General features: G+C 40.4%; 1 protein-coding gene across 16 annotated transcripts in view; it reads left to right on the top strand.

Moving 5' to 3' along the window:
- The window catches only part of GUCY1A1 (guanylate cyclase 1 soluble subunit alpha 1), a 70,356-nt gene that overhangs the window by 6,178 nt on the left and 45,480 nt on the right, over nt 1-18,698 (top strand). For 2 of the 16 annotated variants that reach the window (XM_042234415.2, XM_060400716.1), the window contains exon 2: nt 2,033-2,136. The exons of 12 other annotated variants lie outside the window; for them this stretch is intronic. The gene's annotated coding sequence lies outside the window, so the exon portion shown is untranslated. Of the gene's footprint in view, nt 1-2,032; nt 18,680-18,698 lie in introns of those variants that run through there. 2 more of the 16 variants (XM_060400715.1, XM_060400721.1) reach the window with 2 other exon arrangements.

Below are 18,698 nucleotides of genomic sequence, written 5' to 3'. Positions count from 1 at the left end.
GTTGTGTTATGGTCAAGTAACTCATTCCTCAGAGTTTACATTCCTTTGTGTGGCCCGAGTGGGTATATTCTGTGACAGACTTGATCAGATTCCTTGCTGGTATGCATTTCCACTTTCTGCAGACTAGCTATCAAGTAAACCTGTAAAAACAGAAGGAAATAATCCTAGGCTCCTCTGTAATGATGGGTTCCTGTGTCTCCCTAGCTGGTAGGTAACGATGCTTCACATTTTGAGTGTGTACAGACCATAATGTTGAGAATCTCGTGGGAGTAGAGCCTGGAATCAGTGTCAAGTGCTCTTGACTATAAAGTTGGTGGAATCCACCTTCTGTGTTTTGAGAATTGAGACCATGGCCAGATTCCTTGCTCTCTATCAACCCTTCCTTCATCATAATGTTTTAAAAGATGATTTTAACTGTACACATCCATCCACACATGCTCTCAGTACTTTGTGGTGAGATTTTTCCAAATTAATGGATTTAAACTCTTTTGGAATATTTAACTTCATACTCTTGCTTGGACCTTAAATTTGTTACTTAGGTTTTTGTCTTGCTTTTGCCAAGATCATGCTATTTTCTTGAAGAGCTGAGATGAGACTATACCAGCATCTGGTAGTGCTGCCTGTCCAGTCAGGTAGCATCGTTTGAATATCTTTGCCACCAGTAATCAGTGTGCTCTTCCCACAGCTAAAGAACACGGTTAGCACTTCTGTATCTGGCAATAAGAATGAGAATTGAAAGAACATATTTTGAATTTGTGATTTTTCAAAACACATGATTTTTCAAAAGCTTCAGCTTACTTTATGTTTTAGGACACACTTTTCAGAGGTTAGCCACTCTTTTGTACCCCACGATGAAGTGTATTATGGAGTATGTATGTCACTGATGTATGTCACTGAGGAGGATGCTAAGTTTATGACAGTCCTGCTTGCCAGAAGTTAAAGTCCGTGGAAGATACCAGCACCAGAACAGTCCCAGAATTACACAGCAGCACTCAACCGGGAGACTGATATTTGTGCTGCAGCTGTGTGAGTTCTCAAGAACCTCAGAAGCCATAGTCCCACAGGAGGGAGGTGCTGAAGAAGGCTTTCTGGGCAAGGGCTGGTGCTTAGGGGAGGCTTTACAGCAGGATGAGGTTGCTGGATGTTGGAGGACCTGTGGAGTATAAATATATGGGAGGATGGAGAGCGTCGGAGGCAGACGAAAGGAAGGGGCCATGCAGGATGCAGCTGAGTGTGTAGGTGTGAGAGGTGTGCAAGTGTGTGTGAGTGTGTGAGGTATGTGTGGATGAGAGTGTGTGAAGGTATGTGTGTGTGTGTGAGGATATATGAGGGTGAGAGTATGTTAGGGTGAGAGGGTGTGTGGGTGAGCGGGTGTGTGGCATTGTAGGTGTGTGAGTGTGAGAGGGTGTGTGAGGCTGTGAATGTGAATGTGTGAAACCATTTATGGGCGGAGAACTGCATAGGCAGTTCTTCACACCCTGCAGCTCTGTAGTGCCCCTTTGCAGGAAACAGGATGATATCCCATCCTTTTCTAGATTCCCTGCCCCTCTCTGGGTTTCAGGGGGGCTGGTACCTACTCAGCCTTTACATCTCAGTCTGGGCTCTGCTTCCCAGAACCTTAGTTGCTCTTCCACATCTGCAAGAGCTTGTTATGTTTCTCTGCACCTCCCTGTTCACTCCCCATCCTATCATTATTCTCTGCAATAATTTATTTATTAGACTATAGTTGATTTACATGGTGTGTTAGTTTTAGGTATACAGGAAAGCGAATCGGTTATACATATACATACACATATATCTATTCTCTTCACATTCTTCACCCTTATACATTATTACAAAATATTGAGTATAGTTCCCTGTGCTATACAGTAGGTCCTTGTTTATCTATTTTATATATAATAGTGTGTTTATGTTCATCCCAAACTCCTGATTTATCTCTCCCTCCCTTTCCCCTTTGGTAGCCATAAGTTTGCTTTCTATGTCTGCGGGTCTGTTTCTGTTTTGTAAACAAGTTCATTTGCACCATTTTTAGATCTCCCGTATAAACAATGTCATATGGCGTTTGTGTTTCTCTGTCTCATCCTCTGCTGCAATGGCTTCCTGAACTGTCTACAGTGGGAGGAGTTACCATCTCAGGTTAGTTCCCATTCTGTTCACAGACATGTAATAGAAGTGCTCCAGAAATCATGAACATTCGATTGAAGTTGTATGATGTGAAATGGGCAGCTGGGAGCAGTGAGTGTTGGAGAATATTGGTAAAAAGATTTACAGTAAAATGGGGTTAGGTTACAAGATCAGGATAGACACTGAACCTTTCTTTCTTAGGTTATGTGAAACCATTTTGGGTTTTTTTTTAAAGTTTTGAGGAAGGGCTGTGTGGCTTAGACACCACTTTTAATTAGACTTTCATATATCAGTTTGAACACTTCAGAGTTTGGAATGCATCTCTAGACGTAACAAGGAAATTGGGTGGCTCCTCACCTTGCACCGGGTGTTTCCATCCATGAGGTTGACAAAGCTTAGAACTTTAATACTCTGTCTTTTAAAAAGATTTGTTTACTTACTTGGCTGCATCGTATCTTTTGTTGCAGTGCACAGACTCTCTAACTTTGGCGCATGGGCTTAGTATGGGGGTTCCTCATTTCCCAACAAGGGATCAAACCTGTGTGCCCTGCATTGCAAGGCGGATTCTTAACCCCTGGACCACCAGCAAAGTTCTAGTGCTGTGTATTTTTATTAGCTTTGTTGTGTTACTAGTCTAATTTTATATGTATGCACTGGAATTGTTAGCTCCTTATTCTCAATTTTCAACCATTTTGCAACTTTAGATATGCTCAATTATAAGTAGTTAAATGATATGTAGCTCATATGATTAAGTAAACATGGGACACAATTTCACTGTTTCATTAGTATAATATGAACTTTTAAGTGATGTGTTTGTGAATATAAAGCTTCAGTTCAGTTCAGTTCAGTCGCTAAGTCGTGTCCGACTCTACAATCCCATGAATGGCAGCACGCCAGGCCTCCCTGTCCATCACCAACTCCTGGAGTTCACTCAAACTCACGTCCATCGAGTCGGTGATGCCATCCAGCCATCTCAGTTAATTCTTCACCATGGATTACAAATGTAATGTGGAAGACACTTGGATAAATATACTAACACTATTGAGACTTGATGTGTCAAGATTTGAGGCAACAGATTTTTATGCTGGATTAGCACTGTATGTTTCCAAGTGTGATCAGCAAAAGGCAGTCCTCCCCATGAAAATTCTGGGGAAAAATTCATTTTTTTCAATGTCTTAAAATATTTGCAGTCACTAATGATAATTAACATTCTTTGTTTATCTCCACAGCAAATAACAGTTTAATATGCCACAGCCTCTATTTCTGGGTCTTTTTTGTGGGGACTGTTTAGAATAATGTTCTTAAGCTCTTACTGTGTCATCTTATGCTAAAGAATTTTCCCACTGGAGCAAGGTGTGATAGTTTAGGATAGAGTCTGAGGGTAGCAGGCCATCCTAGCTGAAGTCACTATCTCTCTCCACCTCTGTCCTAGTTTATTTTACTTAGGCTGGATTATCCCTACAACTCACCTGACGGCTTGTCCAGGAACAAGAAGGCTGGCTATCACAGGTGTCATAAGGTCACACTCTACAAAAGTTTCTCTACTATTGGTCCTGCCCCACGGTCAACTCTTTTGGATTGATCCATTCCTTTGGAGTGGACACAGGGTAACTGTTCTATATCTTTCTTCCCTATTAGTTTTCTTCTTTGCTGGCGAAGGAATGTCCTAACTGGAGGTGGCTAGAACATTTTTGCTCACCTGCTTTGATTATCTATCTAAATCAAACCAAGTAAAATCTGTTTAGTTCTTCTTGTCTTAATATTGGCTCTGTTTCAGTGCATGGTAGATGTTGGGAGCTGGGGTGCTGTCAATGTGTTTTACACCCAGTAAAATGGCATTTGGCTTTTTTTTTTTTTTTTTTTGCAGTAGCTGTCCTTGATAAAAAACACTGGTCATTGCGTGAGTACCAAGAATTTTTGCTGCATGCTAGGTGTCACACACCCTTTTAAGTGGTGTAGAAACCCTGTGGCACTCAGAGCATCAAGTGGATAATCTGACAGCACAGTTTACGACTAACTCTAGTCCCATGTTTCAATCATGTTCCTACTTGAATTTGTGTTACAGCTATATTGTCTTAGCTGCAGTTTGTCACCAGACTCTTTCTTGTCTTGCCTTTTTCCTTTGCACAAATTTTTCTGCTCCTTGGAATCCTTTTTCTTGTTTCCTATGCTTTGTTGTTCTTACTTACTCAACAAGGCTCATCTTAAGTCATTTATTTGAGGAAGCACTTACCAAAGTACTGTGTCTGGGTTAAAACAGGCTTTTCTGTGTCCCCATGGCACAGAACACCTCATAATAGAGCACACTTCACTAAATTTGTGTTTTTATTCTGTCCATACTCCTACATGAGACTCTCCTTTATGATCTAGTGTTGGCTTGTTTTCGTTTGGTTTTGTTTTTAATTCCTGAAACCTCGTCCTTTAGAATGCAATAATAGGTGCTTAATAAATAACTTGCAGGATGTATGAACAAATGAATAAATGAATGGTTCGATGGATGGGTAAATCCAGGAGTTCAGAGAGACAGAAAGATTAAAGATATTATGTAGGTAGAATAATTATAAAGAAAGGTCTTAAAGAAAGCATGGGCTCCCCAGGGGGCTCAGTAGTAAAGAATCTGCCTGCCAAAGCAGGAGATGCAAGAGAAGCAGGTTTGTTCCCTGGGTCTGGAAGATCCCCTAGAGTAGGAAAAGGCAACCACTCCAGTATTCTTGCTTGGAAAATCCTATGGACAGAGGAGCCTGGTGGGCTACAGTCCATAGGGCCACAAAGAGTTGGACACAACTGAATGACTGAACACAAAGAAGGCACTTGTGATGAATTCCAGGGCAGAATATGAGCTTTAAGAGGAAAGTTAGAGTCTCGTCCAGGATTGGAGAGAAGCGTGCATCCTTGGTCGATGGAGAGTGAGTGTAAGATGAGGGTACAGTGGTGGTATAGCCACACAGTTAGTGAGACTTCAAGTTTTTCATCTGTGAGCAGTAACTATGCATTTGGTAAAATAACTCACAATCAGTATATAATTGTTTGAACTAAAAAGGAATATATTTTCAATATTTAACACATTCAGGTTGTTCCAGTTGAAGTGTATGAAAAAATCCAGCCTTACCCTGAAGCACAACTGATAAGAGAGGAGTGGTTTCATGTGTCTTAATACAGCTATAGATACTCTTTTGGTATAAAAATTTTGAAATTTGAGGAGTGATCATTTCATAAAGGTTGCTTGTCATATGGGATCTGAAGCCATTAAAATCCATCCTTCTGTGAATGGAGCCTTTATTCCTGCATGAGTTTGGAACATCATGGTCACTGGAAAATTCTGGTCCCTTGTTTTGCAGATCTTCCAGATGTTGACAAACTACACTTTATTATAGAATAGGAGAATAATCACATTAATTAATATCACCATGATCTCATCAAGAAAACTTGAAGTATTGGGAAGCTGTCCAACAACCATGGTAGATGTACATGGTGCAGCTGTGGGTTGAGGAAGTTTTCCAGTTCTCTCTTTTCAAGCCAAAAATCTGTCCTTAAATAGAGGAAAACTATAAATAAATTATTCTTTAAATTAGAATGAATATTATTAAATTTTAGAATAATAACTGTTAAGCTGAAAATTTCAAATTAAGAAAAGTTACTATAATTTAACATCACTGCAAAACAAAACCCACAAGAGTGGTTACTTCTTGTGTTTACATGTAGGTGTAAGAACAACTCGGGAATTTCAGAATAATGATTTATTGGACAATAATGAAGTTAACAGAGATCAGAGCAAGTACAGCCAATGATAGGGAGAAGGAGCACAGTAGAAGTTCTGAGAACAAACCAAGTTTACCTCCCCCAAATACATACATTTATAACATTCAAACCTTAAAGCTCCTACCCTAGAAAAGTCTACACAGGCGGCATTTCATTAGTTGTAGAATGATGGCATTGCAGCTGTCATGTGACTTCCAGGAAGCTGCACAGTGCCCTTGGGAGAGAATGAGAAGGACACAGGGTATCTGAGCGCTGGCATGAAGGCAGCTGTGCATGTTCTGTGAGTGACTCTTGAGACTTCCCCCAGGGTGTGCAGAACTTTGCACACTTTGACAACTACTGCTTTGGTAACCAAGCCTTGAACAAAGAAACATCAAGGGGCTAGAAAGATGTAAACCTAATTTCAGGGAATAATAGTCAACATTCATTAAGTACATACTATATTCCAAGCACTGGTAAAACCGAATTACCCTTCTTGAACCCCTCAGGAATTGTTCTACCCTCATCATTTAATTTAAGATGCGGAAGCAAAGTCAAGAGCAGAAAAGTAATTTGCCTAAATATCATACATCAAATTAGTGGTGGAACCAGTCTTTTTAGCCAAGCATCTTTTAAAAACTATGTTTACCACCTTAACTACTTACATATAAGTGTTTCTGATGGCTTGCATATAATCAATAGTGTTTGTTTTTAAAATAGTCAGATTAGACTCTGTAGCATAATGAGCTTTAGAGTTGGATTTTGATGGTTTATGAACTTCCAAATAAAATACATAAGACAAGAAAAATTAATACATTTAATACAAATGATAGAAATATTGTTTAATTAAAATAAAAGTATCATTAAATTCTTCACCAGTCTAAAGTTATGACTGTGATGTTCAGGAAATTGTTTTCATAGTAACTCTTAAAGAATATTTTGTTGGATTTACAACTTAAGGTAAAGAGTTTTTTCTTCTTTCAGCCCATACATTTTTGTTGCACTATCTGCTAGTCTTTATTGCTTTAGTGAAAAGTAAGTTCAGATCATATCATTTCCTCTCTGTTTCTTTTTTAACCTCTGGATATTTTTTTTTAAAGTTTTCTTTTTATCTTTGAATTTCAGAGGGCTGATACCATTATGTCTAGGTGTAGTTTTCTTTGTGTTTATCATGTGTGGGTTTTAATGAACTTCTTGGATCTGTGTTTGATACTATCATTAAATAAGGAATGTTTCCAGCCATTATTTGTTCAAATTTTTTTCTACTTCCATTTCCTCTCTTTTTTTTCTGGACTCTAAATGCATATATGTTAGGCCTTTAGATGTTGTCTTACAGATTTCAGATCTATTTGATCACTCTTTGTTCTCTTTGTGGCTTTGTTGGAGTTATTTCTGTTAACTTGACTTCATGTTCACTGATCCTTTCCTTTGATGTTAAATGGAATTCTTTATTTCTGTGATTTTTAGCATTTCCAATTGTTTCTTTTTCTTTGCATTCTGTTTCTTAATGGAAACCCCTCTTATGGCTGCTATTCAACTATACCACTGGATTCTAATGTATATTTCTCATGATTGTTTTAAAGTTCTGTCTGATAACAACATCTGGGCCGTTTTTTGGTCTCTTTCTGTTGACTGTTTTCTCTTGGTTGTGGGTCACTTTTTTCTTCCTCTCCTCACGTCATATATCAGGTGTGTGTGTCATATACCACATATGCATCTTAGCTGAGGGGTTCTTGGTGTTCTGGTCTCTCCTGCAGCTGCTAAAAGTCTGATAAAAAGCCTCTGACCTTTGGGAGATTTTGCATCTTCCACTACTTCTTCTGGGATGAAAATAGCACAGGTCTCATCTCTCCTGGGGCTTCTTGTCTATTTACTTTGGAATTTAGTTCATTTAGGTTTCTTGTAGTCCTCCACTGAGTTTTTTTCCCTTAAACTTGGCTAAGGTACAACATATATTAATACAAACAACCTCAAATACAAAAAAACAGACAACAATTAGATAAGATTTGACAGCTGTACACACGCATGAAACCACCACCACAATCCAGATAAAAATCACTTCTGTCATTTCTCCTGTGTCCTTTTCCAATCAGCACCCTGTCCTCTATTTGCAGGAAATCATTGTCTGTAGGTATAGGTTTGCTTGCAGGGCTTAGATTTTATACAAAGTAATATTTCAGTGTGGACGCATGTGTGCAGTCCCATTCACTCACATAATGGTTTTGAGATTTATCTTTGTTGTATGTGTCTTCTGGATAGTAGTCCTTTTCACTGTATGGCTATTCAGCATCTTTTTCATTCACTCCCGTGCTTCAAGACATCTCAATTGTTTCCAGTGTTTGACTATTGCAAGTAAAGCTGCTTCATGAATATCTGTGTTCAAGCCTTTGTTTGTATATATATTTACCTTCCTCATGAGTAATTACCTAGAAATGGAATAGCTGGGTGGTATGATTGAAGAAGGAAATGGCAACCCACTCCAGTGTTCTTGCCTGGAGAATCCCAGGAAAGAGGGAGCCTGACGGGCTGCCATCTATGGGGTCGCACAGAGTCGGACACGACTGAAGCGACTTAGCAGCAGCAGCAGCAGCATGATAGGTTATGTCAGCATTTTCAGAAACAACCAAACTACTTTCCAAAGTGGTTGTTCATTTTTTCATTCCCACCAGCAGTTTATGAAAAATTCCAGTTATTTCGTATCATCATAAAATCTTTACATTGTCACTTTTAAATTTTATACATTCTAATGGGTTTTTGTCTCATGACTAATATTATTGACATAAAGAGATGTTTATTGGTTAGTATTAGGTTTAGGTGAAATCATAGTGTGGGAGTACAAGCTCATACAGCTTGCTGCATGACAGGCCAATAAATCCAGTGATGAGTTGTTGGGACGAGGAATATTGGCTTTATTCAGAAAGCGACCACATCAAGAAGATGGTGGATTCAAAGAACCATCTTCCCTGGGTTTGGATTCTAGTTTCTTTCGTAAAGCAAAGAAAGGGAGGTGAGGCAGTAAGGTATAAAGCGTGATTTTTGTTGTTGTTGTTGTTATTCAGTTGCTTAGTCATGTCCTACTGTTTGCGACCTCATGGGTTGCAGCATGCCAGGTTTCCCTATCTTTCACCATCTCCTGGAGTTTGCTCCAATGTGTCCATTGAGTCCATGATGCCATCCAACCATCTCATCCTCTTGTCATCCCCTTCTCTTCCTGCCTTCAATCTTTTCAAGCATCAAGGTCTATTCTAATAGAATAGAATAAGTCTGTGGCCAAAGTATTGGAGCTTCAGCTTCATCATCAGTCCTTCCAATGAATATTCAGGATTGGTTTCCTTTAGGATTGTTTGGTTTGATCTCCTTGCTGTCCAAGGGACTCTCAAGAGTCTTCTCCAACACCACAGTTTGAAAGCATCAATTCTTTGGTGCTCAGCCTTCTTTGTGGTCTAACTCTCATATCCATACATGATTACTAGAAAAACCATAGCTTTGACTATATGGACCTTTGTTGGCAAAGTAATGTCTCTGTTTTTTAATACACTGTCTGAATTTGTCATAGCTTTTCTTCCAAGAAACAAGTGTCTTTTAATTTCATGGCTGCAGTCACCATCCACAGTGATTTTGGAGCCCAAAAAAATAAAGTCTGTCACTGTTTCCATTGTTTCTCCATCTATTTGCCATGAAGTGATGCGACTATTTCATGGACTGCAAGGAGATCCAACCAGTCCATTCTGAAGGAGATCAGTCCTGGGATTTCTTTGGAAGGAATGATGCTAAAGCTGAAACTCCAGTCCTTTGGCCACCTCATGCGAAGAGTTGACTCATTGGAAAAGACTCTGATGCTGGGAGGGATTGGGGGCAGGAGAAGAAGGAGACGACAGAGGATGAGATGGCTGGATGGCATCACTGACTCGATGGCCGTGAGTCTGAGTGAACTCCGGGAGTTGGTGATGGACAGGGAGGCCTCGCGTGCTGTGATTCATGGGGTTGCAAAGAGTTGGACACGATTAATAAATTATTCCAAATATTTTGTGGTTCCAGCCAGACCCTGGAGAAGATGGGTAACTTTTTCTTTCTTGCAGCCATTCACATGTGGGCCTCCTCAGAATGTTTCTTGTGAGTTGAACAAAGGTATTTTAACTTAATGCTCAGGCATGGGAAGCATTGTTCCCAGAGAGAGTCCATTTTGTACACTTCCAGCTACTAGAATAGATATTCCAGCTACTGTACACTTCCATCTCTTTAGTAATTCATTTGTAGCAAAAGCAATAGAACACAAAGGGTAGAGAAAAAGAAGCAGTTCCAATATGGAGTCAGATGTGTTCTTCCCTGTTACAGTAACTTGTGATAGAGACAAGAGACACCCAAGAATTATCATTCTCTCTGTCTCTCTTTCTCTCCCCTTCTTGTGAAGGCACTGTGAGAAGGTAGGCATCTGCAAGCCAAAAAGACAGCTTTCACCAAAACTCATCCATACTCACGCCATGACGTTGGTCTCACATGTGTAGAACCTGAGAAAATGTGTTAATATTGCTCAGGCCACCCAGTTACCCAGTATGGTGCTGTGTTATGGCAGCCTGTCTGACCACCATACTGTGACTGTCTTCAGACACTCAACACCTCTTTTTGTATAGTGCCCTCTTCTTTTTCCTTCTCAGCACACTTTTCTTATTTCTGCTTCTCCATCTGAACCATAACACCCTTAAGTATGAATATTCCCTAGAATCTTCCATTTGGCTCTTCTCTATTTCTTTTGTTGCCCTTTAACATTGAACAGTTTGAGTTAAAGTCCTGATTTGAATGACTTCCTGTGTGTGGAGAACCACAGATTCATATCTTTAATCTGTTTTACGCTATTTAATTAAAGACTTGAATTTTTAGATGTATCTCTATCCATATGTCCCACTTAACAGTTCACGATCCATGTGTACAAAACACAGTGGACCATCCTTCTCTCAACCTGGCTTCTGCTGCCAGTTTCTATTCATGGCACATCATCCTCCCAGGCAGAACTTGAGTCATCCTGCTCCTCGGACCTAGTCAGTTGCCACTGATGCCAACTTTAATTTTGGACTATCTCTGGCACCGTCCTTTCCTGCACTCCCCACAACTTCCTGTATCCCCTCCGTTCACCCACACTGTCCTTCCGCAGCATGCCCTTCTGCTCAGGACTTCACGTCCAATCTCTCGTCAGTTTCAAATGACCTTAGTGAACTTCATGCATTTCTATGTGCAGTGAGATTTTTTTCCCTTCCCCAAAAGGTAGACATTAAATAATAAAACGGAAAAGGAAGATAATTGACAAATATAATAAAAATGAATAGGACAGCTCATACAAAACAATAAAATAGGAAAGGAAAATATATAGGAAAACATTTTCAAAATAATTTCTTCTCCAGTTGTTACATATTTGTGTTTGAGTTGCATGTCCAGAAGGACCTAGGGAAAATAAAGGGAAAAGATGGAGTCACCCATATAATAAGGACTTAATACCTCTATATCCCTTCCATGTTTATACCAGATGACTCCAAGCTGATAGTCTTGTCTTTTAATTTCAGCATAAAATAACTTACTAGAAGCCTACAGCTGGATAAATTGTGACCTGCACTGGCTTGTTAGATTAAGGCTGGAAACATACTTAACTTTCAATTAAGTGGCAGAGACAGGGTAATGAATAAGTCAGGCTATTTAGAAAATATGTTTGGAGAATTAAAGAAAGACTAAAGATAGCTTCTTGAGAAAGTGCAAAAGGTGATGAGAAAATCATGAAAAAGAGCCTGGGGAAATGTTTTAGAAGCTGTAGATGCCAAAACAGTTTTATAGTGTGCGTTCATATTGGTGTGGTATGAAGACGAAGTGTAGCGTGTACAGTAACTTTCAGGTGTGAAACTTGAGCTCAGAGTACCAAGTGTGAAGTTCTTGAAGCCTTTGCAGCTGTGGTGGGGGGCCCACAGAAAGCGGGGGCTTCCCAGCCTTTCAGTTGAGGAGGCGATCAGAGTGCATGGGAGTGAACTCTGGACTCCAGGTCAAATAGCTTCCCTTTAAGAGTAACCTCTGACCCTCAGCAGCTTTGGGTTTGGGCCAAGTCACAAGAATCTGGATTTCAGTTCTGCCATCTGTGAGTGGGAAGGATTGCAGTAAATAATCTCTAATGTCTCTTCAGGCTCTGAGCTCGTGTTATGTAAATGCTGTGTCTTTGTGTAAACGATACAGAAATGAAGGAGAAGCATTGTTTGGGTTCACTGTGAACAGGAAAGTTTCTTGGAACTTTCCCTGTTTGCAGGCAGTTAGAGATGAGAAGGCCTTAGAACAATGTTGTTGTGGTTTTGGATTTAATGGAAAAGGACTCACTCTCTCAACATGTCCTTTGCAGTATCCAGATATATACCTGCCAACCCATGCTCAGAAGCCAAGTGTCATTTCTGGTAATGATTTCTTTTGAACCAATGTGGCTCAGATGGTCACAGAGAATCTCCCTGCAATGCAGGAGACCCGGGTTTGATCCCTGGGTCGGGAAGATCTCCTGGAGGAGGGCATGGCAAGCCACTCCAGTATTCTTGCCTGGAGAATCCCATGGACGGATGAGCCTGGTGGGTGATAGTCCATGGGGTCTCAAAGAGTCAGACACAGCTGAGCTGTCTAACACTTTCAATCATAATGTAAAAATTCAGAAAGAATTGAATTTCGGTTGGAATTTGCTGCATTTCTTTGGCTGACCTGGTTCCAGCATAAGCTTCAAGCATTGCGTGTCAGTGTTAATGACAAAAGACTGTTTTCTGTCTCAAGACTAAAAAAGAGCTGAACAGAACACTTGAGAAGGCCCCTTCCTGCCCAGTGGCCTCTAAACAGTCGGTGGCCTGTGCCCCGTGGACCTACCAGAGAGACTCTCCTCCAGTGTTGCCAGGACAGAGCCCTGGTTGAATGGTAGGGAAGGGGAGGGAGTCTTACTCAAAACCTCTCTTTTGTGTCAGTGTTACTTCAATCCACCTCTATTTTTTCACCTTTTTTTAGTCTTTTCCTTAGGATTTTAAAGGAAAATTTCTCAGAAAAATATACTTTCCCATAATTTATTCCTCTGCTTTACTATAAAGACCCCTTGAGTGTGTCAGAGACACCCACAGACTTTCTAGTTGTCTTCTGACTCTACTTGCTTCCCCAAACCATAGAGATAAGAGTAAAATTTTGCACAAGGGGGTCTCATGAGAGTTCACGGGGCCCTGAGAGGGGATCTCACACTTGCATTTCTGGGATGTCCCGGCTTCATTCCTTCAGTCTAGAGGCCCAATGGCGGGTATGTACTGGTGGAGACTGTATGTACTGTATGTACTGGTGGAGGAATTTGAGGAATAACCCCTGTGATATAGAAAAGGTTCCCCATTTATCAAAGGCACCCTAGCACATTGGGTTTATAATCAGATGGGCCTGGGTTCACTTCCTGTTTCTGCCACTCACTAGCAATGATCAAGGATAAATAATCTGTTTTAGATTCCTTTTATGTAAAAGATATAAACGCACACTCCCCATAGGATGGTAGTGATGATTCAAGGAGACAATTTATATGGTGTTTTATAAGATCAGCAAACTGATTCTATAAATGATCAGACAGTAAATAGTGTAGGCTTTGGTGGCCTTGGGGGTCTCTTGCAGTTACTTGGTTCTGCCACTGTTGTTCCAAAGTTGCAGCCTTAGGCCATGTATAAATGAATGAACTTGTAAACATGAAAACCCCTGTTTCCCCTGTATTATCAGTACTTCACTTCCAACACTGAATGTGTGTGTTTCCTCTCCCCAGAAATTGTGACACCAGCTGGGTGTCCTACAGTTTAATTCAGTTCTGAGACCATATCCCTAGAGTTAGTGTTAGATCCCTTAGGTTGAGGGCACAGTCCCACAAGACTGCCCCAGCTTCAGATCCTAATCTCACATTCATGCCTCTGGTGCTTCTGACCAACTAACCATGAATGAAAGGTCCTCACATCTCCCCTCTTTGTGTTCTATAATAGCTAGATGCGCTCACAGAATTCAGGAAAATAGCTTGCTTACTGTATACGCATTTATTATAAAAGGATACAATTCAAGAACAGTCAGATGGAAGAGACACACAGGGAAGGTGTGGGGAAGGACCTGGAACTTCATGGGCTCTGGGCGCCCCACCCTCCTAGCACCTCCACATGTTCCCCAGCCCAGGAGCTTGCCACCACAGTTGGGGTTTTCTATGGAGGCTTCATTATGTAGGCATGATGGTTAAATCATTGGTCATCATTTGCAGAGACATGGATGGACTTAGAGACCCACACAGAGTGAAATAAATCAGAGTAAAACAAATGCGATGTAATATTACTTAAACATGGGATCTAGAACAATGGTACAAATCAACCTGTTTGCAAAGCACAAAGAGAGACACACGTGGATACCAAGGGGTAGGGGTGGGTGGGATGAACTGGGAGATTGAGATTGACATATGCACACTACTGTGTATAGAATAGATAACAAATGGGAACCTACTGTATAGCGTGGGGAACTCAGTGCTCTGTGGTGACCAAAATGGGAAGCAAATCCAAAAATGGAGGATGTACGTATAGATATGGCTGATTCACTTTGCTGTACAGCAGAAACTAACACAGCATTGTAAAGCAACTATACCCCAATAAAAATTAATCAAAAAATAAAAGCGCAAAAAAAGAAAAAGCATTGGCTATTAGTGATTAACTCAAACTTCAGCCTCTCCTTCCCCTACCCGCCAGAGATCTGGGTGGGATGTAAAGTTCCAACCCTCTAATCCCAGGTTGCTTGCTGTGTCCTAAGCGACCCAGGGGCCCTGGCCACCAGCTACCTCATTAGCATTAAAAAAAGACCATCACTCTGGAGATTCCGAGGGTTTTGGGAGCTGTGTGCCAGGAAACAGAAAAGAGCAAGAGTGGGCAGAGACCAGATATATATTTCTTATTATGGCACAACATGGCCGTGTTCCAGTGAGACTGTATTTATGGACATGGAAATTTGAATTTCATGTTGTGCTCATTTATCATGAAATATTCTTTTGGTTTTCCTTCACTTCAGCATATGAAGACCATTCTCAGCACAAGGGCTGGACAAAAACAGGCATCAAGCTGGATTTGACCCACAGGCCATGGTCTGCCAGCCCCCTGAGTTTCCGGGTCTTCCTCGGGGCTGGTTTACCTTCCTCTGACCCTTGCACTATTCCAGGACCAGCATCTCCTCCACCACCCACACCTCTGTCATGATGCATTTCTTCCTGGTCTCCTTGTTTTGCTCTTTGCTGGTTTCCACGTGGCCAGGCCTATATGTCTTGATTAATTTGTTCTTGGTTAGGCTGGAGAAGGTTCCGTCTCCAGCAGAGCGTACAAGTCTTAGGTTTTTATGACTGTTAGTTTGTGGTCCTTTTTTCTCAAGGATCTTGGTAAAAGTTCCAAGGGCTGGACTAGAAGAATCAAGACTCACTATTGTGTCTTCTTCCAGAATCTTCCTTCCAAATGTGATAGGTTACAGCTCAGATAATTTGACTTTTTCCACTGTAGAGTGAATCCATGCTCATGAGGTCACTCTTCTTTCCCATCAAGAAGTCACTTGGATGCCTCCTCATTGTTCAAAATATTAAATCAGATGCTCCACAGATGTGACAGTCAATACCAGAACTGACTTTACTCTTCTCAGAAACCCATTTTAGTCAGATGTTGGGTGGCTTATCTTGATTTCACAAGTATCTTAAACATTTTGCTAAGTGTCTCACCTCTCCCTCCTCATCACCTAAACCTTTCTACAAAATAAACAAACTTTGAGAGGTAAATAGATAAAAGGGTTACCACTGAATCAATTTTGAGAAGAACAGGTAAACTTATAAAAGCAAAAGCCGGAGATGGACTTTGTATAATAAGATTCTTTTGTATAGTAAGATTCTTTGTATAATAAACATGAACCATTTGTCAATCTAGCATTCTAGGAAAAGAAAATCAGATACCATGGGATTCCTGTTTTAGCTTGGTTTTAATTTTAAAATGTTCCACATTGGAAATAATTTGGATTTATTGAAAGTAGTATGCACTGCAATGACATAAGATTTGCTTGATTGATATAACAAGTTTGGTTTAATGAGTGGAAAAAGAGATTTAAAATCTAGCATAGTTCTTCAATGTTTATTCTAATATTTTATTAAAGAAATTTGGCATGCAACTTATTAGTTAATAGAATTACATAAGATGAAACCAAAATAGAATCTTAATGCTCTGGGTTATGCTGTATACTCCATTATGTTGTAATTCAATAAACAGAACCCTAACTATTGACATAGATACGACTTTCTTGGTATGCTGTAATGTTCTTCAAGTGGAGAATGTTTTCTGTATTTGTGGTACACTAAGTACCTGCTATGAAGAAGGCAATGGCACCCCACTCCAGTACTCTTGCCTGGAAAATCCCATGGACGGAGGAGCCTGGTAGGCTGCAGTCCATGGGGTTGCTAAGAGTTGGACACGACTGAGCGACTTCACTTTCACTTTTCACTTTCATGCATTGGAGGAGGAAATGGCAACCCACTCCAGCGTTCTTGCCTGGAGAATCCCAGGGAGGGGGGATCCTGGTGGACTGCCGTCTGTGGGGTCGCACAGGGTCGGACACGACTGAAGCGACTTAGTAGCAGCAGCAGCAGCAAGCATCTGCTATAAATGAGTTTACTTGGCTTTGAAAAGTGATGATTAAAAGTGGCATAGGTTTAACATATTACCTGTCTTTCTGAGAAGATAGAATACATTTGTCAATCATTTATTTAGTTACTTCTGTGAGCCTGACTGTTCTGTGGAATGCCTTTGCGTAACTTTTCCCTAATCATTCATATACCCCTGTTTCCTCATCATTTTTGGGGCAAGGTGACAGAAGCTCAGTGAAGTGAAGAAAATGATTCAATATCACTCTATTGCTGAGAAGTAATTGGGATGGTTGACTTCACAGCACATGAAGGAAATAGTTATTAGGATTCCTATTTCCATATGGAGAGAGTTGGGGTGAATTAGCTTAGGAATTTGACTAAAATCACAGAATTGATAAAGGGTAGAGTCAAGAGGTAAACACACAGCCTTTGGTGCCAGAACCTAACTCAGCCTTTGGTCCTGGAACCTGACTTGGGTCCACACACCTGGTCCGTTTTGAAAGTTTCATCAGTGTTTACTACCTAAATAGTAATGAAATCTATATATAGTCTTAGAGAATGTGACTTTATTGTTTTTTTCCCTAAGTAATTAAGTAGGATTTCACCTTACTTGTAAATTTCAATCAAACACTGTTGAAATACAGGCATTTCTCATACAACATGATACAAGTGTTCCTAAAAATCTCTGTGTGCTGCAAAATTATGCACTAAAAATAAACGGACTTATGGGAAGAAAACGTGTTGAAGTGAAACCAATCAACACTTACGGCACTAGCTAAAGCTATAACAGTCCTAACAAACATACAAGCTTAGTTAAAAAGACAAGCTGAATTCTGATGAATACCACACTACAGTAATTATAGGACTGGTTTAAGGGGAAGAGGTAGCTTGACGGGAAGGAACTATAGGAAAGTAAAGAGCCTGATGAGTTATTGAGAAAGGGAAGTAAACAAGGAAACTGTAACAAGACAGGGCTTGTATTCATGCTGAGCTGAGCGGACTTGCAGGGGTGAATGGGGGTCTAGGTGACCCCTATTTTACACTGACATTATCTTCCATTAGTGAATATGAGCCAAACCACATCACAGAAATACACAGTATTTATCTGCAAGTAGATGAAAACGAAATGGCTTTTTATAGGATAAAAAGGAATCACTTGTCTCTTGTAACTCTGCAGAAGAATCACCATATTTTCCGTAAATATATTCATAAAAAGATGAAGTCATTGTAAGAAACTATTTGAGCAGTATAAATGTGATGTGGATTCTAGGAAGAGCTGGAAAGTATTCCACATATTTCTGGAACAAAATATTGAAACATTTATCTGATTTCCTTGTGACCTGCCATTAAGAGGGAATGATATTTAATTTGAGGAGATACTAACTGTATGTACTCAGATTTCAGTGATAATCCTGGTAGAGAGGTTTAAAAGCACAGATATTTAGAATTTATAGTTCCCAAAGTTTTGCTCTTTAATTAGTCATAAAGCATCCTGTAACAGTTTGCTATAAAAATTGAGAATCAAAAAGTGATAATTCTTAAAGTTAAAATCTCCCAGCTCTAAAGTATCAACATTACTCTTATTTCAAAGTTGTCACTGAATTGCCTGCTGAATCTAAGAAAGGTATGGATCACGCCCACCTTATTTTTTAAGAAAGAATTAACGTAGTGTGTTAAGCATTTGTGTCCGGTGCTGTAGCTTTAGCAAGGCAGTTATTTTCAGGAAAAGGAGAGAGTTCCTTGTGTTTTGGGTCCCCAGGACTGAGGTTGCCATGACCTTTAGAGGTAACTTCCTTGTTCTGTGGAGGGTGACCAGCATGGGCTCTTAGTAACAAAAATTTAAATTAAGCATCTTCCGCTTGTGCAGAGAGCTGAAACTGCCTTGCACTGTGGAGATCAGTAGCCGGCCTGGAATCTGAACTGCTGTCGGCTTGCCCATGTCTGGGCTTTGGAATAAGGAGGAGCTGCTGCCTTAAAGAAGGCTTCAGAGGAGAATTGGAGCAGCCCAGTCCCCATGAATGGTCATGTAATATTGCAAACCCCACATCTGGGCTTGGTTATGACTGAATAACCTGGTCTTGGAAAGTGAGCTGTGGACAAATTTAAAGGGTGCTCTTCTGGATCCTGGCCTCCCCTGGGCTATGGTTTATTGATAAGGTGAGTCGGGAGCCTGTGG

This window comes from Ovis aries, chromosome 17, assembly GCF_016772045.2.
Source record: "Ovis aries strain OAR_USU_Benz2616 breed Rambouillet chromosome 17, ARS-UI_Ramb_v3.0, whole genome shotgun sequence".
NCBI classification, from domain to species: Eukaryota; Metazoa; Chordata; class Mammalia; order Artiodactyla; family Bovidae; genus Ovis; species Ovis aries.
The sequence above is the reverse complement of the archived record's forward strand: the minus strand, read 5'-3'. Positions and strand labels throughout refer to the sequence as shown.